At 46.4% G+C, this 26,169-nt stretch overlaps 1 protein-coding gene across 1 annotated transcript in view; it reads right to left on the bottom strand.

Annotated features, from left to right (window-relative positions):
- LDLRAD4 (low density lipoprotein receptor class A domain containing 4) overlaps nucleotides 1-26,169 on the bottom strand; it is a 304,488-nt gene that overhangs the window by 241,655 nt on the left and 36,664 nt on the right. The window contains 1 exon segment of the mRNA XM_030836490.2: nucleotides 18,697-18,788. The gene's annotated coding sequence lies outside the window, so the exon portion shown is untranslated.

Below are 26,169 nucleotides of genomic sequence, written 5' to 3'. Positions count from 1 at the left end.
CTGCTGACTGATGGGGTGTGCTAGTGCCACCTCAGGGAGCTTGACTGGCAATGTCAACCAAAACCACAAATGCACCTGCTCTTCGACTTGACAATTCCAGTTCTGGTAACTTATCCTAAAGGTACACTTGCACATAATTAAGTACAATGAAATTAAGCAAAATAAAATATTTACTGTATTTTGTTTGTATAAGCAATTTGGAAATAAGTCAAACGTTCATCAATAAAGAACTGGTTCAATAAATTATGGTGCATCTATTAAATGGGACACCAGACAGCTGTAAATAGGGGGAAAGGGAGGGGAGGGGAAAGGAGGAGAGAGGAGAGGAAGGAAGCTTTCTATGTGCTGATGTGAAGGGTCTCCAAACCATGTTAAGTATAAAAAGCGGTGCAGGAAAATGGGTGTGACACGTTCTAGATAAACAGAGGTGGTGATGGTCAACACACTTTCAAGTCTGTCATGAATGATTAAAATGATTCTAGAAAGATACGTAAGAAACTAATGACAGTGATTGTGGGACAGGACAGGCACAGAGTGGACAGAGTAGACCTTTGAATCAATACTTTTTTTTTTTAAGTCTTTATTGAATTTGTTACAATATTGCTCCTGGCTTTTTTTTTTTTTTATGTTTTGGTTTTTTGGCCGTGAGGCATGTGGGATCTTAGCTCCCTGACCAGGGATCGAACCCGTACCCCCCACATTGGAAGGCGAAGTCTTAACCACTGGACCACCAGGGAAGTCCCAAATCAATACCTTTTGACAACTGATTTTATTTTTGAACCATGAGATGATATTGCCTAATTGAAAATAAAATAATAATAATAGTTTTTTACACATGACATGATAGCTGTCTTTCAACCCAGACTCCACATCAGCAAGCTGCGGCTCAAACGACTGAGTCCACCTTCCTCAGACGACCCTCTGTCTCCCACATTGTTTACAGCCCCCCATCCGCAGGGGACCCTTAACATCCTTTCACAGTACTTGGTTTGCCAGTCCTCTATCCTCAAGTCTGTTTCTATGACAAGGATTTTCAGAAAACATAAATTATTCTTGAATATCATAATTTGAAACTAAAACAGAAGGAATCCCTTTTCCTAAGCCTGCACCAGGTAAACCTGAAAGAGCTGAACCCTCTTGGGTTAATCGTGAGAGCAGCTGGCTGATCTCCTTACACTGAGTGAGTCTGAGAGACACCCATCCTACCCAGAACTTTTCCAGGAGCTCTAACCCACAGCCTGCACCGTGCTGACCTTCAGGGACATGTAAGGTCCAATGCCTTGAACAATGTCAACCAAGACTGGGGCTGAGCACAGAAACCTGGAAGCCGTCCACACCCCTAGTGGGAGAGCCTCTGCACTGGGGTCCACGACGACCACCAGGACGCAGGTGCCTACATCTTCCCCCACACCACAGAACTGCACTCAAACCTTTCCAACTATTCACCTTTACTTAAAAACCCAGAAACTACTCTCCCTGCTGGCAAACTGCACTGTCTAACAACACTTCAGGCCATAGTTTTTGCCTATGGCCTCTGTACAATCTAAGCTAGCTCCTTCTTATCATCGTATCCTACAGAACAACTAGGACCATTTTAATTCTTTTACTATTAGAACCTAGCGCCCATACATCTAAACCGTTTTATCAAGAGCTGCACAGAACAATACATATGCATCCCTTTCACAAGAGAGTTTTGTTTGTTTTTTAACTTACTCCCTCTTTTGTAGAGTCGGGGAGAGTAACGGCAGGAGGGTCAGTTTAGAAAGATTTAGCTCATGCATAAAATAGCTTTTGATGAATGAAAAAAGGAATTAAGTCCTCAGAGGGCAAAGTTACTTTATTTCCCTCTCAGTGGAAAGGAGAAGACAAATGGGAACCCCCAAGACAGCTGGGCCTAAGGCATGCTCGCTCTGTGCTCTACTCCCGCCCGCCTGTCCTGTTGGCAAATCTGGGGTCAACAGAGCAGGCAGAGTAAGACAGCACACACCCTGGAGAAATCCAGAGAACACCTTTATTCATTAAAGACTACCCCAACAAATCTTCTAAAAAGAAGGAACCAAAAGCTTTCCTTTGGGACCATGGCTGAGTTCTCTTATAGTCAGATCCCAGCACTCCAAAATAGAAATGGTCACTTCATATTTTCCTCTTTTCCCTCTGCAGCTGGAGGGCTAGCATGAAGTCCGGAGGGAGAGGCCACAGGGGCCCCGCAGGAGCCTCTTGCCCGCCTGCCCCTTTCCAAGGAACCACTGCAAACATTTTCCTTTCACTCCAGAGAACAAAATCCCAAAAGGCACTCATCTGCATTTGGCCTCCACGAACATCAGTAAATATATAAACTACAAATGTGAAACATCTCCCAGGAATAACAGTGCAGCAAATAAAACAATGTAAGCCTCTTTACCCTACCCCCAAATTACCTGTTCTCCTCCTCAAGAATCACTCTCCTCAGGTAGCATCAAACCATCCTGAAGCAGTTGCTTCTAACAGTTTTCTTGGAAAGTCAATACCACCCAAGCAAGCTGTTACTCCCCTCCGCAGAGCTGCTGGAAACGAGTCCCCAAGCTGCCAACACCAGGTTTGGCAAACTTCGGCTCCAGAAAACCATTAATCTCGTTATGGCATTTGGAGGTCTCAACAAAATCGCATTTCCAAATGAAATAAACCCAGTCTCCCAAACTGGGCTGCATTGGAACAAGGAAACAAACAGCAGGGAGACAGCAATGAATTACAAATGGCATGCTAATTACCAGTCTACTTCCAGAAATAGCTGAAGACTGCAGGATTTTTGCTGTTGTTGTTGTTAAAATAACTACAGCCTTTATTCTAGGGCTGGGCAAAAGCATCTGATTTATTCAAATGCTTCAGCTTCTAAACATAATCACATTTATATGTACTTATCTGGGAGGGGGAGTAGGTGGAGACAAACCTTGGGGGCTGGGGCATGGGTCCCCAGAGACAGCAGTGGGGGCCAGGGGAGAGCTGACCAGCCGTGATTAGGCACGTCTACCGGCATCACCAAACCCACCAACAGTGTGGCTGACAGAGAGGGACCCTCCTGCTTGCTCTCTCAGTGGAGCCCATCTCAGACCATATGGAGAAAGGAGGGGGGCAAAGGTAACCATATCTCGACAAAGTGTCTCAGCACTTTCAGCACTTACTCCGAGTGGTAGGTGGATGAGCAGCAATGGTGCCTAGCGAGTTTTACAGAATTTAGATTAGAGTCCTGCTTTCAAGAAACAATCTGCTAAAGAGAAAAACAGGAGAAAGTGCAAGAGCACAACAGAAACATGGTCATTTCATGCCACTGCCCTCGGTTCCCTAAGGACAAGATGCACACCTCTCCCTGTGTGAGTGCAACTCAAGGGATGAACACCTCACCCCAGATTCCTATTTGTGCTATGGATGCAGAGCCTACAGGTTTAACTGCAGAATTTGGAGTCTGAGCCCTGTTTAGAGACCAACCCACCGCGCCCCACCCCTGCCCCAAACCTACTGCCACCTCCTTATGCCTCTAAATATGTCCCATCCTCCCACCCCGGCTCTCAAATTTCAGAATGTTCCAGCAGGAAGTCTCCTTCAAGCTCATCTCTTCCAGCAAAAGTTCCCCCAGGTTTAACAAAGCCATAGGAAGAGTGTTCTTGGGTCAAAAATGTTTAGGAGAGGGACTTCCCTGGCGGTTCAGTGGTTAAGACTCTGCACTTCCAATGCAGGGGGCGCAGGTTCCATCCCTGGTTGGGGAACTAAGATCCCACATGCCACGCAGTGCAGCAAAAAAAAAAAAAAAAAGAGAGAGAGAGAGAGAGAGAGAAATTTAGGAGATTCTGGGTTAAACAACACTACAGCTTTCTTTTCCGTCAAACTTCTCCGAGCCTCTAATATGCTAAAGGTACGTTAAGAATCTCCAGGAAGGAGATCTAACAGGCAACTTTTATAAACTTGATGGACTAGAAATCTTTTCTCTTTGCCACCTCCTGAGACCAGTACTCCTCTGAGTGCCACACGCTCTCCAGCCACCTTCACTGCCGAGCAAACATCTGCTGAGCACCCATTCCAGCCAGGCACACAGTGGCTGCTGAGGACACAAAAATGGAGAAGACAAACGGGCCTCCAGGCACTCACGGCTGAGGATTCTGAGACTCTGAGGGGTGAGCGGCTCAAAGCCATGCAGATAATTACTGGCTGGTCTCAGAGCTCAAACTAGTGGCCAGCTGCCAGTCCACCACACTTTGTTCCTTGCCACATCCATCTCTGATTAGAAGAGGTGTTCAGCCGTGGAAATGTGTTGATCAGATGGAGTTCTCACTCAGCCTCTCCAGGCTTCAGGTTTTCTTCTTTGTACAATGCAAAAGATGGAATCGGTGACCTTCACAGTTACTTCAAGTTCTGAAACTTTAATTTTATAATGTCTGCCTTTGTCAGTGTGTGCAGTGCTCAATCTTCCACACAAACACAAATTAAACTCTTTTTGTACAATCATTAAAAGCACACACACCAAAATATACATTAGAGTTCACTTTTACTGGGGAAGTCTTAGAGCCTCATAAGAATATGTATATTAAACAACAGTGGCTATGCCCTTTGTTCCAGATATTCAAAAACAGGTATCACCCGAAACAACAGTATAAAGATTCTCTACCCACTTAGAAGCCAGCAGACCCCCACCCCTCCACAGTGTACTAAGTATACAGTGCTGACCACTTCAAGGTGTCAGCTGATCCTTTAAAATTCATTCTACTTCTACAGGTCTAAGTTCACATACAAGCCATCTGGACCTATGTTTCATGTTGAGTGAAATCCCAGCTACAGGCTGCCCTGTGCCCACACTTGGACTCCAGAGGCAGGAGCCGCTGGTTTTTCCTGGGTAGGGCTCGGGCACCTCCGGGGGGATGAGTCTACAGAAGGGTCAACTTCTAGGTTTCCCCAGTCACCAGGTTCATCACAGCTCCCCAGGATGTTGGGCACATTACGCAAGGTCACAGGTGCTGAGGGAAGGTCCCCTGTATGAGGGAAAATTCCAAGCGAGAGAGTAAATGTCTCGAGCTTCTACAAAGTCCAGATGCCAACAGGGGCTTCACTACTGCTGATGCTTCTGTCGAAGCCACTTCCCTTAGAAAAGCGTTGGTGTTTAACTCCTCAGTTGCAAACAAAGATTGCACAGCTCATTTCTTTAAGGGAAGGAAGGTTTACCTACAAATCAAATGCTTGATTTTCACTGTGCTTGATTACTATATTTTTATGCATGTCCCAAATCTGACCAGCCAGTTACCAAAATGCTCTTTGCTCCTAAGCATTTTCTAATAACTAATGAACAAATCTGACAGAATTCACTTTTATATCCCTTGAGAGTACTGACAATCTCACAGCTATTCCATGTAAGACCAAACTAAAAAGATACACATTTTTGACTACTCTAAACAATGGGCTGGCACGCAGACAAGTAGGTAGGCTGTTCTAACGTCAATTACAATGTAAAAAAGAGTGTAACCAGAATTTTCCTAGCAACCATTAAAAATACCATTTTCAGGGCTTCCCTGGTGGCGCAGTGGCTGAGAGTCTGCCTGCCAATGCAGGGGACACGGGTTCGTGCCCCGATCCGGGAGGATCCCACATGCCGCAGAGCGGCTGGGCCCGTGAGCCATGGCCGCTGAGCCTGCGCGTCCAGAGCCCGTGCTCCGCAACGGGAGAGGCCACAGCAGTGAGAGGCCCGCGAAGCCAAAAAAAAAAAAAAAAAAAAAAAAAAACCATTTTCAGCTGGCCTTACAACATCCTCCATCCATATCCTCCAGTGTAGGATGGGGTCTACAAGGGCAGAGGCTGCAATGAAGCCTCTCACGTCAAGGCTTACTCCACCACTTACTAAGGGTCTGACCTTAGGCAAGTCACTTAAGGTCTCTGACTTCCACTTCCTTACTTGTAAATGAAGTTTCTGAATACATATGATAGCTGTGGTCTCTCTCCCTCTAAAGAAAAAGACATAACTTCCTTTCCAGTTAATAATAATACCACAGACCTCATCCTTCTGATGAGAAAAATCTCTTGCTATGTATTTAGATTGAGTTATTAAGACTTTTTAAGAGACCATTTGTCATAATTATCTCCTATTTAAGCCATTTCTGGTCCAATCCTTCTGATGTGCTCCCAGCCTAGAGCCTCAAAGTGACAGTCACCTTGACCATCATCAGCCCTTTCAGCATGGGCAGAAACTAGTGTTTAACATGTATATTCCTCAGCTTACTTCATAGAATTAAATAGCCAGAGGTTAAAAGTAGAGCCACTAGGACAAATCTGTCATTCCAACCTCAGAAATCATTTAGTGTAAACTGAGAAAGAGCTAGCACTGAACTTGTTCTAAAGGACTCCTCCAGCCCCCAGCCTGTGAGCCTGACTCCTCCAAGATCCCTAAGAAGGATGGGACAAGCTTCCAACAGTGCACGTGGAAGCAAGCTTCCAACAATTTACATGTGATTTTCTGGGACTGAAAGCAAGGTAAAATGCAATTTTTAAAAATGCTTAAAAGGAAATTTTAAAAGTAGCTTCAAAGGTGATCAGGAGAGATGACAATGACTAACGAGATAATACTGACACCTGAAAATTCACATGCAATGTGAAAAAAATGAAGAAGGAAGGTGACATCCATCTAAGACTTCTTACTTAGTTAGGCAGTCACTTTTTAAAAGAAAAAGTATCCTAAAGTTATGATTTAATCCAAAAGTGAACCATAAGATAACTGTACTCCCATATTTCTTCTTCTGTGATACAATGAAGGACTGGTGTGAAACAATATTCCAGTCCAGCCAAGCCAGCTCATTTGTACAGGATTTGCATGTATTTGCATAACTTCTGCATGAGTAGGTATTCTCGTCATGCATCTAAATTTTTTAAAGTATTTTTTAAGATATTTATTTATTTAGGCTGCACTGGGTCTTCGTTGCAGCATGCGGACTCTTAGTTGCAGCATGCATGTGAGATCTAGTTCCCCGACCAGGGATCGAACCCAGGTTCCCTGCATTGGGAGCACGGATTCTTACCCCCGGACCACCATGGAAGTCCCCATGCATCTAAATTTAATTAAATAATTTCTATATCTGTAAAATGCCACAAACTACTGCCGACTTAGAGAAAATGCACACACACATACACCAACACATAGGATCAGCTACAGTTTGTAGTCTACATGGCAACAGCTTCCCAGCAGCAACCTAGAAATAATGTCTTCTCTCCACCAAATTACTCTGTCCACAAAAAGACCAGGTTTCCAGAACTGGAAAACTGATTACTTCTACAGAGACCATAGAAAGGATGTAAAATTGAATTACAAGAAATGCCAACCCATGCCAACTTGTCAAAAAATACGTAACTTTGCCAAGACCTAAACCAGTGATTTCAGGTTCACATTTTCATTATGTGTCTACCTTAAAAGAAGTCAGCAATGAAGGTTCACAGTATTCCTTTGATGGGGTGTCCAAGCCCCAGAACCAAAGCACATATGGCATCTGCCTCAGGAGCCACCTCACCAATGCCCAGGAACCAAAGCATCTGCCTCAGGAGCCACCCCACCAATGCCCAGAATTGACCTCCTAGAGTCCACACTGCCTCCACTGTCATCCCATTCCCAAGTGGCCCCTGAATTGGAAAGATCCCAGATCTCTCTCCAGTGGTCTTTGTACCCCGGAATGATCAGGGAACAAGCAAAGGGGTAGCAAAGAAAAAATCTTAGATCAAGACTGTTGATCCTAAGTCAAATGTCTAAGGACATTTCTAGATGCTAAAAATGTTTTATAACTCAAGTTTCCATCATCTATACTCATCTCAAGCCATATGATCACCTGAAGTGGCTGGCGAAAACAATAGGAATAGAGTATGGGTCACAGAATCACAAATACACACAGAACACACCCAGGAATAATGTCAGCAGCCTACTCACGGATCACCTATGTTCGCACCCAACACTGTTGTTACTGTTTGCCATCTGCTTTTGAAACACCTAAGACAATGAGCCAAGGAAAACATCAGGCCTTCAGAAATGCTGCATTACTCTCTCTATCCACTCTACCATCCAGCCAAACAGCAGCCAAATAGCTCCCTGAGGCCAGGAAACTTCTGAACCCCACCGCACTTCCTTATCACCTGCTGAGCCCTTGATGGCACACAACTAGTGCATGAGGACTGACTAAACTAAAACACCCAACGCTGAGCATTTCTTTTTGGTACCCTAGAAGGGAAAGTTTTATTTTACTGGATATTTTCCAAAATTTCATCTGATTGGCTCAAAAGTACCATAATCAGCTAGACCAACAGATCTTGGGGCAATATTTCCCTGGTAAACAGGAAATGCCCTATGCTGTGGCCTCTACTTGGCGACACCCTGTCCACCTCAAGCATAAAAAGCACGATTTTCAAAAACAGAATTGTAAGAGAAATGGAAGAGAAAATTACACTGGCCATGAGATGACACATTTCTATTCCTCAGAAACACTGCTTTGTCAAAATTCAGTAATTCTTAAAGATAAACCACATTTACATTGAATGTGATGCTCACTGTTCCCAAGAATCCTAAGATCTTAGTGGCTAAGGTTTGGAACAGAGCAGCTGCGATTCAGACCAGGCCAGTCTACAGGGTCTTCTGTGGGAGAAAGAAGGGCTGAGCCTGAGGTGAGGCAAAAGATGCCCGAGGGCCCCAGAGACCTGAGCCAGGTCCCTGCAGCTCCATTCGAGGGCGCTGTGGCCGCGAGCAAATCGCTGCACCTGCCGGAGCCACAGCCTCTCTAACCACTTCATTCCATTTGTAAAAGGCCTTTGCCAGGACTAATACTGTATGGTTTCAATCAAGTACGCAGTAATTATTTGCTGAGTGAATGCATGAGTGAACATATAAAAAGAATGAAAAAACTAACAGCCGATTTTGCCTTCAGATGCCTTTCCTGGTGGCAGAGGTGCTCTGCTGCCGATTATACTGTTCATCATTCTGTTTGCTGGAGCACAAGAGGCTGAGCCTGAGTTGCGAGGTGTGAGGACTTCTGTGAACACAGACTGGCTGGGGTAGGAGGAGGAGCAGGGTGTTCACGCACCTGCTCACACATACTCCCTGGAGGGGCCCAAACTCCATCCAGGCTTGATACACGGTCCCTTTCAGTTTTGTTTAGGTTCTTACTGCCTGGAAACTGAGAAAATACTTCAGAATTTAGTTAGCCTCAGGAAATTAAAATCCCTGTGTGTCACAACAGGTCCAGATGTGGCCCCTGCGTGGGCTGACTTTCTCAGGGGGCCGCAGTGCAGAGCGAGGCCTCCGATTTGCCCACTGATGCTGGCAGTGACAGTCCTTATGCCAGTGACTGTACCCTCTTATATTCTTACAGGCCTACCTTAGAGGCAAAGGTTTGGTATAAATCAGCTACGGTTTAAATTTAGGAATAAGAGACTTTTTCATTTGTGTGGTATACTGTAACTTCTTAGAATATACACAGCATTTGACTTTTACTTAGTTTTATATCTCACTAAGTGCTTTGCTGCTGCCCACGAATAAGCAGTAGGTCACACATCTGATGGTAGACAACAGAACTCTTTCAAGATACTGTGATTTTTGCTTCTTATCAAAAAAGAAAATACACACACAGTCATACAGAAATAAGGCATAAAAAGATGCCTAAAACAAACCCTTTTCTTTTTTTTTTAAGAATACTTGCCTGGAGAATAAATAAAGAAAATGATAAAACTGTAGAAAGCAAATAAATAGAATCTTTATTAGTTATCAATTCTAGCCAAGCAAAGTTTGGATAGTATTCTAATGACTTCAGGATTATTTTATCCAAAATAAGTTAGATATGCGAAGAAGTAGATGTTGAGATAGTAGGAGAAGACTTAGAATATAAACATAATCAGATTAATGAAGAAGCTGCTGAAAATTCTCCAGAGAAACAGGACCAAAAGGACGGACACACACACACACACACACACACACACACACACACACACACACACACACACACACACACACACACACACACACACACACACACACACACAGAGAGAGGAGAGAGAGAGATTTATCATGAGGAGCTGGCTCACACAATTATGGTGCCTGAGAAGTCCCTCGATCTGCCGTCTGCAAGCTGCAGATCCAGGGAAGCCAGTGGTGTCAAAGGCCTGAGAACAGGCGAGCCGACGGTGTAAACCCCAGTCCGAGGGCAGGATGTCACACCTGAAGCAGGCAGGCAGGAAGCAAGAGGGCCAAATTCCCCTTTTCTCTGCCTTCTGTTCTATGCAGGCCTTCAACGGACTGGACGATGTCCACCCACACTGGGGAGGCCATCTACTGAGTCTGACTCATCTGGAAACACTCTCACAGACACACCCAGAAATGTTTAATCTGCCCACCTGCAGACTACAATGGGTGCTTTAAGACCCACTTCACACGTCACCACCTCCGTGAGTGTATCCACAAACCTTCCCAGTAGGGTGCACACGGCCCTCTCTGCCCTGGGCCCCTTCGGCACCACGTGTTGAGCGCAAGTCACTGTGGACTGTGACCAGGGACATGTTGTGGGTCTCCTCCATCAGATCACGAGTCCCTCTGTGAGGCAGGGCCTGTTTCCCAGTCATCTTTGTGCTCAAGCCCCCCAGAGGGCCAGCACACAGCTGGAGCTCTGATGTGGGTTAAAGATAAACTTTATCACCAACAGCTGGTGGTGACCCTGCTCATTGTCCCACTGCTCCTCTTCCAATAACAGCTTCTCTGTCTTCCCACACTTTTGAAAGCCAAGGTTTGCCCAGATTGAGACGAACTTCCCTATCCTCTCACCTGTTAGCTTTCTTTCTTGATTTGACCAGGCAATTCATGCTCTAAAGACAATGGAGGCGCAGGAGGGAGGGTGAGGCTCCCACCATGCACACAGACGGCGCTAACACTGTAGAAAACCTTCCCACTGCACAGGATTCTAGAAGTCATTCCAGTAAAAGTCTTGTGGAATTCTTATCACAAATAATGTACTGTTATCCATAAAAGGTCACAATTTAAAATTTTTCCAATTCTCAGGAAAAACAAGAGTCTGACCAGAAATTCTCCCGTTTTTCCTTTTTTTTCACATTTCCTGTCTGTCTCCCCATCAGCACCCCTGACAACACAAGAGCAACATGCAGGCCGAGTGCGTTGTTCCTGGAAGTTGGCCCTACCTGGAGTCTTGTGTAGGGAATAATGCTTCACTCAGAACATGTACAAGAGGCCTGCTGGCCCGAATAATATTTATTACCTCTATAGGAAAGGATAGTTCTCAATTCTATTCTTTCACTTCCCTTTAATTAGTTCACATTTTCAAATCTTGTAATTTTAAGATCACCTCCATACTTCAGCATATCTTTCTTTTGGATTCCTAATGGTGTCTAATCGAGAGTTTGCTTTTAAAAATAAGTTTGGGGAGTATTTTTTTAAAATGAGGATACCCAAAGAACTGAAAGCAAGGACTTGAAGAGATATTTGGACACCCATGTTTAGCACAACAGCCAAAAGGTGGAAGCTACCCAAGTGTCCACTGACGGACAAATGGATAAACGAAATGTGGTCTATATAGACCATGGAATATTATTCAGTCTTAAAAAGGAAGGAAATTCTGACACTTGCAATAACATGGATGAGCCTTGAGGACACTATGCTAAGTAAAGTGAGCCAGTCACAAAAGGACAAATACTCTATGATCCCACTTGTATCAGGTCTTGAGCAGTCAAGTTCCTGGAGACAGAAAGTAGAAGTGGTTGCCAGGGGCTGGGAGTGGGGGGAATGGGCATTAGTGTTTAATGGGAATAGAGTTCAAGTTTTTCAAGATGAAAATAGTTCTGGGGATGGATGGAGGTGATGATTGCACAACAATGTGAATGTACTTAATGCCACTAAACTGTACACTTTAAAATGGTTAAAACATACTGTTTTCCACAGCAACACTACCTTTCATAACCACCAACAGGGTTCCAAATTCTCTGTTATATATTTTCCACCACACTTTTTGAAAAAGGGGAGCAGCAGGATGTTTGAGAACCAATTAAAGATCAAATAATAGACAACTGATTTAAATACCACAATACTAAGTGGTAAAAAGTTCTTTTAATGATGACTCAAAAGCATCCTTATATCTTGCAAAGTACTAAAAAATACTTCACAAACCCACCTGAACCTGTAAAACAAATTTTCTCAAATGACTGAAGAATCTCAGCACATTCTCTTATTTTTATGAAGTCAACAGGGGTACCGAGAGATAGGGACTGAGGTGACAGGACATGTGGCAGCTGCCAGACCAGCACCACAGGAAGCAGAACTCCCTGCCCAGTCATTGCACTGGGCAAACATGGATCAATCCAAGCAGAGAAATAAAGAAAGCCAAAAGCATCATTATTCTTGGAATATAACTGCATAGGTGAAATATTACAACAGAACAGAACCTGCATATCAGGTAGCAACTTTGGAACTTTTAAAAAGCAAAAGTAGACACAGGTCGTGTTTGGGACGAGTCCTCCCTGCTCTAATTTGCTCTGGCTCCAGGGCACCCCTGACATCCTGCTCCGAAAGAGAGGTGCCTGGGTAACCTTCCCGGCTCCTCCGGCTCCACCCGAGGACTCAAGAGAAACATTTCTGCCCCTGGTGGACCGTGAGGCCCAGGCAGCAGGGGCACCACCCCTGACCTGGCTGAGGCACTCTCGCCCACACGGTCTTCGGGCAGCTGTAACGCTTTGTGTTTGCAAGTGATCTGCACACTTATCCAGCGATCCTGTCCCCCAAAGGCGACTGGCCACTCAGACAGAAGGCACTGAAGTGGGCACCACTGAGTAGCACCAAAGCCACGGCGAGCTGTGGATGAGGAGGTGAAGCACTCGTTGCCTGAGGTTTCCTCCACTGTCCTCTGGACAGCTGCTGGCCTATCATAATCACCCCCAAGCAAGTCGCCAGAAAAACTAGAGAACAAGGCACGGCAGATCCAGGGAAAGAGGGGGAAACTGCTGATTAAATGCTGGGCTGAATCCACACAGACCCCAGATGACCTGCGAGCAGCCGGCCCCCCTTCCAAGCACCAAGCTTGCGAAGGTAACCAAGCACTGGCAAGCGGCCTTCGGCAGGAACCATCCCCAACACAATATTACAGGAAGTTCAAGAAGAAAGCCCACAAAGAAAACCCCCAATTGTGTTGTCACACAATTTACTAAGCGGACCCCTCTCCTCCTCTGCCCGTCCTCTTCAATCCTGCCAACACCTCCCTCTCCCGACACTCACTATGCTTCCAAAATGATTTTCCCGAGTTAAATGAACTTTACCTTATGCTCTATTGCAAAAGCTCTTAACCTTTCTGGAGGTCAAAATCTTACCGAGAATCCCATCAAAGCCCTGGCCTTCTCTGCAGGAACAGGCACAATTTCCAGGAATTCACATATGTCCTGGGTCCCATGGGGGTTAAAAGCCTCTGCCCAGTGGTTGCCTCCTTCCATTTCCTTCCTGCATTGAATCTGAGAAACACTGGGCAACCGACCTCCATCTGTAAGAATTATGTAACTCTAACAAATGTCAAGAATCCTTCAGGACTCCTTTTGAAGGGGTGGCCCACCAAACCCGCTGGTATTAAGGCTCGAAGGGGAGGCCATCTCACAGAGATTCAGGAGGCCCAGCCAGTCAGACACTCAGAAGCCTTGGAGGACGCCCTCCCAGATCACGACCCCTGTGCCTGGCACCTGCCCTCGCACGTGCACCAGTGTGACTTTGTGGGGATCACTGAGGCTCCGTCTGCTACAGCTGGCATCCGCTGCCACAGGCACATCCTCACAAGAGCCTGACCTTGGCGAGCACATTCACACGTGAGCGCCATTCACCCGGGTGACACCCGCCGGGGCGGACGGGCAGGAAGACAGATAGGCGCTGCCCCCACCCCACGGGCTGCAGGAGCCGTCTCACCCACACACACAGATTGAGCCCACGAAGCCACATTTTTGAGCTGCTGCTGAGAATCCCATAAAAAGCAATGCTATTTCTAACCTCCTGCACCATGGAAAAATACACACGCCACCAAGCAACCCAGGATCTCTGAAAGATTTATTTTTATACTCTCCCCCATGCCCCCCACCTTTACCTCCCCGACAAAATTTTTAGGTGGAAAATTTGCTAGCTTTTTAGCAGTTTAACGCTGTGCTAGGCACTGACTGATGAAGTTGCTGTGTTTCAGTTTAAAGCGAAACATAAAGGTGTTTCTCTAATACAACTCTGAATGTCTACTTAATAACAAAATAATATAGTCTAACAATAGAAGGACAGCGTCCAACACACAGGCAGAGAAAATTCCCAAGTTCCCAGGCCACAGGCAGAAACAGCAGAGGTAACGAGGTTCTCTTCCCAGCCTCTAAGTGGTGTCCTGCCTGCTGGCCTTCCTCTTTGCATTGCTGGGTTTTCCTAACTCAAACACAGCACATGGCATCCCTGATGCCCTTGCTGAGTTCCAATTTTTCTCAGTGCCACTCTTAACCTTAAAGTGGAAGAATGAGGGAAAAGCAGTGAGATGGGGCTCAGATCTGAATCCCCTGACGCTGCACAGACATGGGGTGGGCAGGAGGAAGGGAGGAGGAGGAGAAGAGAGAGGAAGCAGGAGGTGGAAGGGCCTGAATGAGGCCTAGAGAACCCAGAAACTCTATCACAAGCCAAGAGGGACCCTGGAACTAGTCTACCTGGGATCTGTCCCAGGACCCCTCCCACTGGAAACCTTGGTGTCACCTTGGTTTCAATGTGCTCACCTTGACTTCCTTGATGACAACCTGGAAGGCCAGAGAGGCACCAACCCACCACTGCCCAGCTTCTCACACAGCCAGTATGTCTTGGTGCAGCCTCTGAATGACCCCAACCTAACTGTGAGGCAGAGTTTAAATCCTCCTTCAAGTTAGGGAACTCCCAACACAAACCTTTCATGGTTTAATCGACTTTACTGGACACTGGCAAAAATACATTTGGAGAAAATAAGCATTCCTGTAGACAGTGTAGACAGCAGAGACCTACACTCAGAGGTTATGCTTCTCGCAACACTACTGATCCTCTGTGATGTACCTTGAAAGTTTAAATTTAACACAAAGACAGAAGTTCAGGTCAGGTTGCATCACCTGTATCTACGGTTATTTTTTGACTGCTAGAGCATCTCCCCACTGGGACCACAGGTCTCACAATGCGGGACTCCCACTTGGCTCCCTGGTCCTCACCATCCACTTCAGATCCCTTAAGGACATTGAAGGAAACCAAAAAAAGAGATGGGACTTTCCCCATCTGAACCTTTCACATCTGTGCTGAGAGCCAACCGGGTCTAAGTCTCACAAAGAGGACAGGAAAAGGTGCAAAAAGCTCGAATTAATGGTTTGTTTACCTCCATCCCAGCCGCCTTTGTGCTTGGCCAGGGCACAGGCACTCCACCCACCTGACTCCAGCAAGATGCCCCATGAAATTACTCAGCAAACCTCCTTAGTCCTGCAAGAGGACAGAAAGCTCCGCCCCTGCTCTCTTCCTCGGATCCAGCCAGCCATGGTCCTTGGGTAAGAGCTGGCATTTCGATGGAAAACAATAACTGACATTTCATCAAGCTCCTACTACGCACTGAATGCTAAGTTAGGCATCTTCACAACAATTCCACAAAACAATTACTATCCTACTTAAAGATGAGAAAACCTGAGACTCAGAGGAGGTTAGGACTTGCCAGAGTAACAAAGTGAGTAAAAGCACAGAATTCGGGCCAAAGGCCATGTTTCCAAATATACCTTACAGATATGATACGGCAAAGAGGGACCTGTCTTCATATTTATCAAGGAGGTCAAATTTTTGAAATACACTTAATAACAACCTAGACATGGGGACCCAACCCGATTTTAAAACCAAGTCCAAAAAAATCCACTGTACAGTAAGACAGGCACATTCTGCAGTTAACAAAAAGCCCAGAATTCCTTGGGCCTTCCCATCCCAGCAGACAGAGCAGAGTGGTAATGCCTCCAGTCTGTCCTATCAGCATGTAGGAATGTCTCCCGGTCCAGCTGTGAGCTTTAAGGGACAGAATTTTACAAGTAACGGAACAAATATAAATTCCAGGACAATCAGCTGTAAGAACCTATCTTAGAGGTGCGAAAGCTCTTACAACACCTCTGAACCCAAGTATGTACCTGGAAATGACCTGTACTGTACCAGGTGACATGCAGTTCTGCAGAAAGGAATCTGTTCTTAACCACTGTTATGTTCAGAAGGAGCAATGCACTTTACTTTTAATTTAAAATCCATATACAGTAATGTAGTCAAGAAAAAGTTTTCCATTACCAATTCTGAAAGTTGCTTAAAATAGCTGACAGAATGAGGTAACTCCATATACGGGAGAGAATAGGGTAGTTATGTAATTTGCAAGATTTCTACTTCTGTCAAAATTCTGCAAATCAAGCTGCATAGTCCTTAGGGGCAGAATCAGTGGTGTGTTCAGTTACCCAGTAGAATTCTACATGAAGACAGTTCTAGTTTGTGGTGGGCAAAGTCAAAGAGGACTACATCTGAGATGATGATGAGAAACCACGCTGTGCCCACACTCTCTCTGGCTCTGGTGTAGACAAGCTGCCACCTCCTGCTTCAAGCTGGTGGTGGGTATGCCAATTTATGGAAGAAAAATGGCGCACCTCAGCAATACCATGTCTGGGAAGGTAAGGGATTCTCAAACATCACACTGTCCTGTCAGGTAATGAAGAACCACGTGAACGAAAAGTGTTCCATCAGTCACTGACCACTGGCGAGGCGTGCGGCCTGAGTGCCCCCCACAGAAGCTTACCACCGAGCCTGTGAGACCCTACTGAATGGGCTCCACATTTGCATATCCCTGACTGTGAAATCCACTCAGGAAAGAACTACGTAGGAACTGCACCCAACAGTGACTCAGGGAGTCTGTTAAGTACAGCATGGTTCTGAGCACCTACAATTTCAGGAAGCTTCCAACCTGTGAAAAGTCCACATAAGTTCAAGGGTCTGTGTGCCTTAGTGAGGAAGCACATTAAATCCCTCGTGATTCTCCAACTGCCTCATCTATTTCCAACAATCACCATGAATAAAAAGGCTTGGGTAAGCTCTGAAAGCCTCCGGGGGATCTCCATCAATCATTTCCTCTGACAAAAGTCTCATTGAACTCCTCCTAGTTAGCAGGCACTGTTTCAAGCCCTGGAGGAAAAAACAAGTGGGAGGGAGGGACATTCTTGCCCTTATAAAGCTTACATTCTAGTAAGGAATATGGCATAAACAATGAGTCATGCCTGGCACATTAAAAATTTAGGGAAGGGACTTCCCTGGTGGTGCAGTGGTTAAGAACCCCTCTGCCAATGCAGGGGACATGGGTCGAGCCCTGGCCTGGGAAGATCCCACATGCCCTGTAGCAATTAAGTCCGTATGCCACAGCTACTGAGCCTGCGCTCTAGAGCCCGCAACCCACAGCTACTGAGTCCGCGTGCCGCAACTACTGAAGCCCGCGCACCTAGAGCCCGTGCTCCGCAACAAGATAAGCCACCGCAATGAGAAGTCAGCACACCACAACAAGAAGTAGCCCCCACTCTCCACAACTAGAGAAAGCCGCGCACAGCAACGAAGACCCAACACAGCCAAAAATAATAAAGAAAATAAATAAATTTTTTAAAAATTTAGGGGAAAAGAACCTTATGTTGTATAGAATGTTTTTACTTTGCTGAAGACTCTCATATATTTCTTCATTTGATGTTCTCCACAGCCTGGCAATTAGGCAGGACAGGAATCACTAAAATACTTAAGAGTTGACAAAATAGAAGCAAAGAGAGGTGAAGAGACATGCTAAAGGGTAAAGCTGGGCAGGTAAGCTGAGGCAGGTAGGATGCTCCTGGTACCACCCCCCGCCAGGCACCTTCACTAACTGTCCCCAACTGGGGCTGGCTCTGAATTGGGCTTTGGGTCTGAGGATGCGCAGAGGTGACCAAAACATGTGTGTCATCTAAGCTTCTACTTCCAGATACCCTGAAATTTATACCCCAGGCCACTTACTCCCCACCCTTCAAGAAGAAACACACAGGAACACAAACACAGCAAATTAGGAGGTCAACGCCCCCCTACAGTACAGATCACGTGTGCTACCAACACACAGAGAGGAAAACCTGCTCACTTGCTGTTACAACAGCCAGGAGAGAGAGAAGCTGACATCCGTTCAGTGTGCACTACATGCCAGGTGCTGTATGAAGCATGGTGGCTCATCACGTCCCACGGCAATCCCGTGATTATTCCCATTTTATGAAGTTGGAAACCAAGCAGAACAAAAAATTTAGAATGAGAAAGAAAGAATCCCGTTTCTCACCAATCTTAAATGTTTTTAAACATCTGGGTATTAAATGCTCAGGCTCAGCAATAAATAGAAATTGAATAGTAAGATTATTTTCCTTCAGATATTCTAGTAAATCTAGAAATATGTATTTTATATACATTCACAGCCCACTATGAATACACTTGGGTATTAAACAAAAAAGAAAAGTCACATTTAATCTGATATCATGCAACTTTCCTCCAATCAGAAAAAGTTACATTGGGAAGATAGTTTTTGCACCTTGGAGTTGGGACCACTTTCTTGAGAGGGACACAATCTCAGAACAGTCAGTGCTGTGACAAGCTCTGCTTCACAAACATTATCAAAGAGAAGAGTCTCAAGCTCTACTCACCTTTTAAGCTGTTATGAAAACTGATGCGAGTTCCTGAAAACGGTCCAATCAGGAGACGGCACTTTGATGTTACAGATATAGAGCTTGAACTGCTGAAAGGAAAAATAAAGAATTCCAGTGAACCATTTCTTGGTTTCTTTAAGGGTACCATCTCCTTCTCCAAGTTCTGAAAAATACTTGAGGACTGTCACAATAAAAGGCACAGATACCAAAATGAATAAAATAAGCATCATATAATAAACAGAAGAGAGAAGACCCCCAGCACACAATCTGGGTACGGGGTATGACTGAACTGGGGATAAATTCTCCAGCAGCCACAGGGCCACAGGTTCTCAGCTTCCAATCAAAGGACACACATTTGTTCCTTCAAAGTCACACGCTTTTTCTTCAACGAGGGGTCATGAACATGTAATTGACAATGTCTTTATTGGATTAGGGATTTTTTAAATTATAGACATCCTAAATATGGCTGTCTTAAGAACCCAAAGTATCTTGTCGACCACATGGATCCACTGATCCTTAACTATACAGGGAGGCAGGCCCAGCAGCACTTTTTCCTCCCCTGAAACACATGTTTAATTTTGTGGGAGCAACAGTGACCCCTGCTTAGTGAAGACCTAGCTAAGGTGACAACTTCCGTGATTGTGTCTGCTAGGCTATCTTAACCCCTGCCCTCCACCCTGTTGGCAGGACGTCCTCCCGACTCTGTTTGGTTCCAGTTCACACAACCTGTCACCAGCATCCTCCTCTCAGCCTGATGAGTACACTGTCCTTCTCGCCACTCCAGGTCATGTCAGGTGACCGCCTCATGCCTGACAAAGCAGTTCCAGGTAAACTCAGTTGGCTCTGCCTCAGACGGCACAAGCACCTCTCAGCACCCAGCTGGCCAATGTGCAGGATTACACTCTGGTCCAAGGGTGAATAAGCCACCATCTGTCTAGTTTGTGTGCTGCAATGTACTCTCCAGGAGACTTGCCCCCCCGAAGCATGTTCCTGCCATATGTCACTCCTGAGTGATCAGCCAATGCTAAGACATTCAGATAAAAAATGACTGCGTCTAGCCAGAGGACCCCTGTGAAATTCCTGTGGACATCCACCCCAAACATATGAGCCAGACACCCCACTGTTTTTATATAACTCCTTCCTACCAAAGTGGTGAACCTACAGACATTACTTTGTCCTCCTGACTTTTACCTATACTGAGAGAAGAAAACAACCCACTTCTGACTTTCCGGATGATAGTTTTATTATTCAACTGGGACTACTCTCATCAGTCTTCCTGAGATTCAAATGCTGATTTTGAGGGAACAGAAGTCAGTGGAATAACCAGAAATGTATGTAGTCGATAGAATTCTAAGGTGACCCCCAGTGGGGCCACACCTTTGCATAATTCCCTCCTGTTGAGTGCAGGCAGAACCAAAAGAACATGACAAAAGTAAAGGGATGAACCAAAAGAACATGACAAAAGTAATGGGATGCCATCCCCTTGATCAGGTTACGCTATGTAAGACTCCACGTCAGCCTACTAGAAAGTGAGGGACTCCCTTTCTGGCTTTAAAGAAGTGAGCGACCATGTCTGAAGGGCCTGGAGGCCACATGGCAAGGAAGTGCAAGGGCCTCTAGGAGCCAAGAACAGTCCCCAGCTGACAGCAGCAAGGAAACAGGGACATCAGACCTACAGCTACAAGGAACTGAATTCTACCCACTTAAATGAGCTTAGAAGTGGATTCTTACCACACTCACACCTCCAGAAGAGAACACAACCAGGCTGAGAGCTTGTCTGCAGCCTTCTGAAATCCTGAGCAGAGAACCAACTAAGCCATTCCCGCACTCCCAACCCATGGAAACTGTTAAGATAATATGTGAGTATTGGTTTAAGCTATTAAGTTTTTGGTCATTTGTTTTGCAGCAAAGGCAAATAAATTTAATTTGGCAATTAATTAAATATAGGAGTATATAAAACACATATGTATATATTAAATGCACACATAACTAACACATCAAAACAGCCCTCCCTACCTGCCTCATCCCTCCATAAGCAAAAACTCATTTCTCCTACTTGACTATGAGCTCTCCGTGGGCAAGAACCAACATCACCATGACCCTGGCATCACCAAGACTGTGAAGAGTATGTGGCACGTGGGATGCCCTTAATATATTTTTTTAAATAAGCCAAATTAAAAGAGTTATGGGGCTTCCCTGGTGGCGCAGTGGTTGAGAGTCCGCCTGCTGATGCAGGGGACACGGGTTCGTGCCCCGGTCTGGAAAGATCCCACATGCCGCGGAGCGGCTGGGCCCGTGAGCCATGGCCGCTGAGCCTGCGCGTCCGGAGCCTGTGCTCCGCAACGGGAGAGGCCACAGCAGTGAGAGGCCCGCATACCGCAAAAAAAAAAAAAAAAAAAAAGAGTTATGATTTGTCAATCTCTCATTACTGCAATAAGGCCAAAACAATAGAATTTGTGCAATCCTTCAAAGCAGAGCTCAGAGCCACAAAATTAATGTCAAAATAGGTGGAAGATACTAAGCCTCATATTCTACCCCCAAATGATGAATGGACAATTTCTCCGGGACTGGTTATGTCATTTTACCTGTGAACCTGAGTCACTGCTTAGAAATTTTGCTCTGCAGTTACCACGTTAGCCAAATATCCTTGCCCCTTCTTGGGCATTTAGCTATCAGCTGAAGGTTAAAAACAAAAAAATTCCCTAAGAAAATTTCCGAAGTAAAAATGTGTGAATCACTCTTTTTTAAAAAATAAATTTATTTTTATTTATTTATTTTTGGCTACATTGGTTTTCGTTGCTGCGCGCTGGCTTTCTCTAGTTGCGGCGAGCGGGGGCTGCTCCTCGTTGCGGTGCGCGGGCTTTTCTCACTGCGGTGGCTTCTCTTGTTGCAGAGCACGGGCTTCAGTAGTTGTGGAGCGTGGGTTTCAGCAGTTGTGGCGTGCGGGCTTCAGCAGTTGTGGCGTACGGGCTTCAGCAGTTGTGGCTTGCGGGGTCTTGAGTGCAGGCTCAGTAGTTGTGGCGCACGGGCTTAGTTGCGCCGCGGCATGTGGGATCTTCCCGGACCAGGGCCTGAACCCGTATCCCCTGCAATGGCAGGCGGATTCTTAACCTCTGCGCCCCCAGGGAAGCCCATGTGAATCACTCTTAATTTTCCATTTGTATTGATAATTCATTCCCAACCACAACGGAAAAACCTGTGTAGGTCAAATCCCCTGACTCTAATTCTGAAACAAAATGCTAACGTCAACTTCATGACAACCTATTTCAAAGGTTCTTTAAGATTTTTTATTTTTAAACTGCTGATTTGTAATTCTTTTAAGCAAGATTTTATTTAAGCTCTGCTTAAAATAAAAGTTGAATGCATAAATCATCCAGTTTCTGCTATCCTCGAGAGATAAATTATTGGTTTTTTAATTACAAAGAATATTGCAACTCAAGTTGTGTCTATTTTAGATGTCAAAAGAACTAGTATAATAAAAGAGAGATTTTAAAATATTCAAATCAGTTAAATTACTGAAGGGAGTACAAAATAAAAACTCCATTCATTACAGAAGCACATCATACTCTTTTAAAATCTATATTCAAGATCTTATTATAAAAAAGAAATCTTATTATATATTCCTACTCCCTCATAAATCACTCAATAAACCTGAACATTATCTCCAACGTTTACCCCTTGGTGCTCAGCCTCTCAGGCAGCAGAATGCTCACACTCAAGCCAAGAAAAACTAAAAACACCAGTTCCATGACATATGAGGCAGAGAATTTCAATAAACTCACCACTTCTCGGCATAATTTTAACTCTCTTGGGCCCATCTCTATGTGTGAAAATAGCCAATGACCCACAGCAGGGAACAGGAGGGGTCACTGAGCAACCCCTCCCCAGGCAGAGGAAGAAACAGGCCCAGAGGACAGAACCCACCCAGTTCCCTCCACACTCATCTCTAGTTAAGTGCAGGCCTTTTCCATCATCTCACAAAGCACAGCTCCACACAAAGCCCAATGCTTCAGAGAAAGAAAACTGCGCAAGAATATTACGCCCACACCCAGGAAACTAAGCCTTTGCGAGAGTGGTTCACTCAAGAGAATTAGTAAGCACAGGCGCTCATACAAGGAGCTGGCGGCGGTCCTCCTGTACCATGCCCCGTGCTCCGATCACCTGCATGTGGTCCTGCGGGGCTGAGGATATCACCAGCCCCAAACCGCCTCCTGAAAGCCACCTCCTGACCCGTTTCCAGCAGTCAGTGGCTACAGCTGGGGAGCCGGTAAGAAGCAGGGCGAGAAGCGGCGGGGCGCTGGTATCCCTGCTGAGGAGCACGCGGACAGAGCCCCTCGCACGGGAGGGGCCCACACGAGGGGCAGAAGGCTGAACTCACGGGGGAAGTGAGGCACGATCCTTCTTAACCCTCACAACCTCCTCGCTTTCTCTAAGGTAACAGAATACTGAGGTTGGGAGAGAAGCCCGGCCGCGGATCCTGGGCCCCAGGACGAGGGGCCCCTGAGAACATGACGTCCCCGGGGACAAGGGCAGGGTCTCCGCCATGGGCGGCCGGTCTGTGGGACGGGGACGAGCACGAAGCCGTAGATGTGGACTTCAGTTACGGAGAGATGAGGGAAACAGAAGGCCTCTCCTACCTAAACTGTCGCGGAAGGCAGAGGCGGCCAGTGGCACGGCCCGAACGGACGCAGGACCAGGCGCAGGCCGCATCCGGTCCTCTGACCACGCAAGGGTCGTTTTCTCCCTGGGGCCAAGCTGTTCCAGAGCAAATGGACCGAGGTGGTGCCGGCCTCCTGGGAGCCAAGCCGAGCCCAGGGCAGCCCCTGCACAGGCCGGGCCCACAGCCGGAGCTGCCTCCAGAGAAATGTCGGGCCTTCTCAGAGCAAACAGCCGGTCACCTGAGGCGAAACTGCACAGGATGGTGTTCTGTCTCCGTTCCGCTCCGGACCGACTGCCTTGAGCTGTTCAGAAGCTCCATTGCCCAACCTTACACAGGCCAGAACCACCCGTTAGGCAACCAGGCCATGGCCACCAGGGAAACGCTGCACTGCGAAGCCACACCATGGCCGACATGGCAGCCGTGCGGCGCTTCTGAGGCGTGCGCAAGCACGCAAGCACACGCACGCCCCCAGGGGAGCGCGCACACGGGGGCGCGCACGCATTTGCGCACACGCAGCAGGGTCTTAAAAGCCCTTAGGGCGGAGCCTTCCAGATCCCAAAAGCCATACGTAAACGTTCCGAAGCCAGAAGAACAAAAGTTTTCAGCAAAGCCAGAAAGAGCACCTTAAGGAAACATCAAAAAAGATGCTGGTTTCCTTTAAGTGATGTTCTGGTCCAAGGGGGTTAGCTTCCTGCTTACAACTGACCCTTGAACAACAGGGGTTTGAGCGGCAGGTCCCCTCAAATGCGGGGTTTTTTTCCAGCTTCCTCTTTACAGATCTTTAAGGTCACTAAGTGTGGGGGAAAATCTGTGTTGGAGTAGAGGTCACAGCGTGAGGAATCAAAAGGAGGAGGGTCCGAGTCCTGATTCCACTCAAACTGTTCATCTTCCTGCCCTTGGGCCGTTACCCGTCCATCCCTTTGTTTCGGGGGTAGTTCGCGGGTTGGCGCCCCAACCCCAGAAGCTTGATTTCCAAACTCAAGGGAAGAAGAAAGGCAAAGCCCGACGCCTCCACAAAAGATCACCAAGCACTTGAACGAAAGTGTGACGAGGACCGCAGGACGTCAAGGTCCTTCTCTGATCTGGAGCCGTGCTGTCTTGTGTCCGGGCCTCCTGGAAGGACCTCTCGTCCAGCTGTCCTCTGTACAAGAGGCCTTGCACACATCCAAATGCAGATGCTGTGGACCACGTGGGTGGGCCAGAGTCCTGACCCCCAAAGGCTGGGTGGGGTTGGGGCCACAGCAGGCTCAACCCAGGCTGGAGAAGCAGCGGCATTTTGAAGACCTCTTATGTCCCAAACTTCCTGCAACGTGCTCTCAGAAAATAAGGAAAACCTAGGTTGTCATTCCCCTGATAACCCAAAATGTAACGGGAAGCAGGACAGACACAAGCAAGCCTGTGCTGTCAGAATAAAATGTCAAGACCGGTTTTCATAAGCCAGAGATAAAAACTGTCCTCCACTTTTTACCGACCTCTGTTAATAGTTAACATCCAAAACAAACCCAGTTCTTGGTAGAGAGCTGTTCCTATGAGCCAGGTCCCTGGTCCTGGGAGGGAGCGGATGCTCAACACCAGGAAGAGACGGGAGGCGGGAAGCAGCAACCCGAGCGCGTCCAAACCCACCCGAAACCCTGGACCAGCATCAGGCAGGCAGGTGCACGAGTGCCAGATGCGACTCAGCCTCACTCCCACCCCCGGGCACCTGGGGGTGGAGGTGGCCAGACTGTGGAGGCGCCCGTGCAGGCGGGGTGAGCGGGCGCATCCCCGCAAGGCTGGAAGGAGGCCAGAGGTTGACGGGGGGTCTTGGGACGAGGTTCCAGAACAAGGACAGGTGCTGATCAGACTGAACGCAGACGAAGGTACCGGAGATGAAGTCGGAGAGGCCGTGGGCCCGGGGCTCGTATGCAGTCGTAGGGACTGGCTTTGACTGGAGAGGAAGGAGGAGCCGTCATTCCACAAGGGCTTCCACACCTCAACAACCGGGCCCTGGGCCAGATGGCTGAGGCCACGGGAAGAGGCAAAATCAGGCTCTTCCACCCTTAGTGGCGGCTACGGTCTCTATTCAGTGGGCTGAGTAGTGGGGGCCTGGGAGCCAGCATCCTGTTGGCTCCTCTCCACCCTTTACTCATACAGATGCTGAGCCTTCACCGCAACCAGAGATACAGGAGGTCCTAAAGGTGTCCAAACCAGCATGAAGCAAATTAAGTTCAAGATCATTTTAGTCTTGACTATACCTAACTGAATTCTAAATATTTAAGTCTATCAACGGTAGTTATGCCAGTTCTATATTAACTACAAAGGTTTGAAAATCATAACATCCTATTTCCCAACATTTCTGAACAGCAAAAAAATGTTTACTGTTCACTGCTATCTAGATACGAATTTGTCATTTTGGTAAATTGAGCCAATAATAAACATCTATGCTTGGTCTTTCTCCTTCATTAAACTACATAGACTATATCTTGTAATACTTCCTCCATAACCCCTCCATAATATTAGTCACGTTGTACTTTCATTTTTAATGCAATATATGTGTGCATGTATATGCATACACACCTATATACACATGCATAATATATAAATACACATGCATATATATGTGATAGTAAATATTTATATACACTTATCACATGTATAGCTTAAAAGTTTCTGAAACTACTCAGCCTTACTATGTGACCTACATTCCACCTTCCACTGCAAGTCACTTTTTTTAATTGCTGGTTGTGAACTAATGAGTTCATGACCTGCCAATTAGTTGGGAGGTAGTTCTCAAACCCTGGTTGGGCACTTAAATAACTAAGGCACTTAAT

The sequence above is a fragment of the Globicephala melas genome, chromosome 13 (assembly GCF_963455315.2).
Source record: "Globicephala melas chromosome 13, mGloMel1.2, whole genome shotgun sequence".
Lineage (NCBI taxonomy): Eukaryota > Metazoa > Chordata > Mammalia > Artiodactyla > Delphinidae > Globicephala > Globicephala melas.
This window is presented reverse-complemented; position numbering and strand designations above follow the sequence as displayed.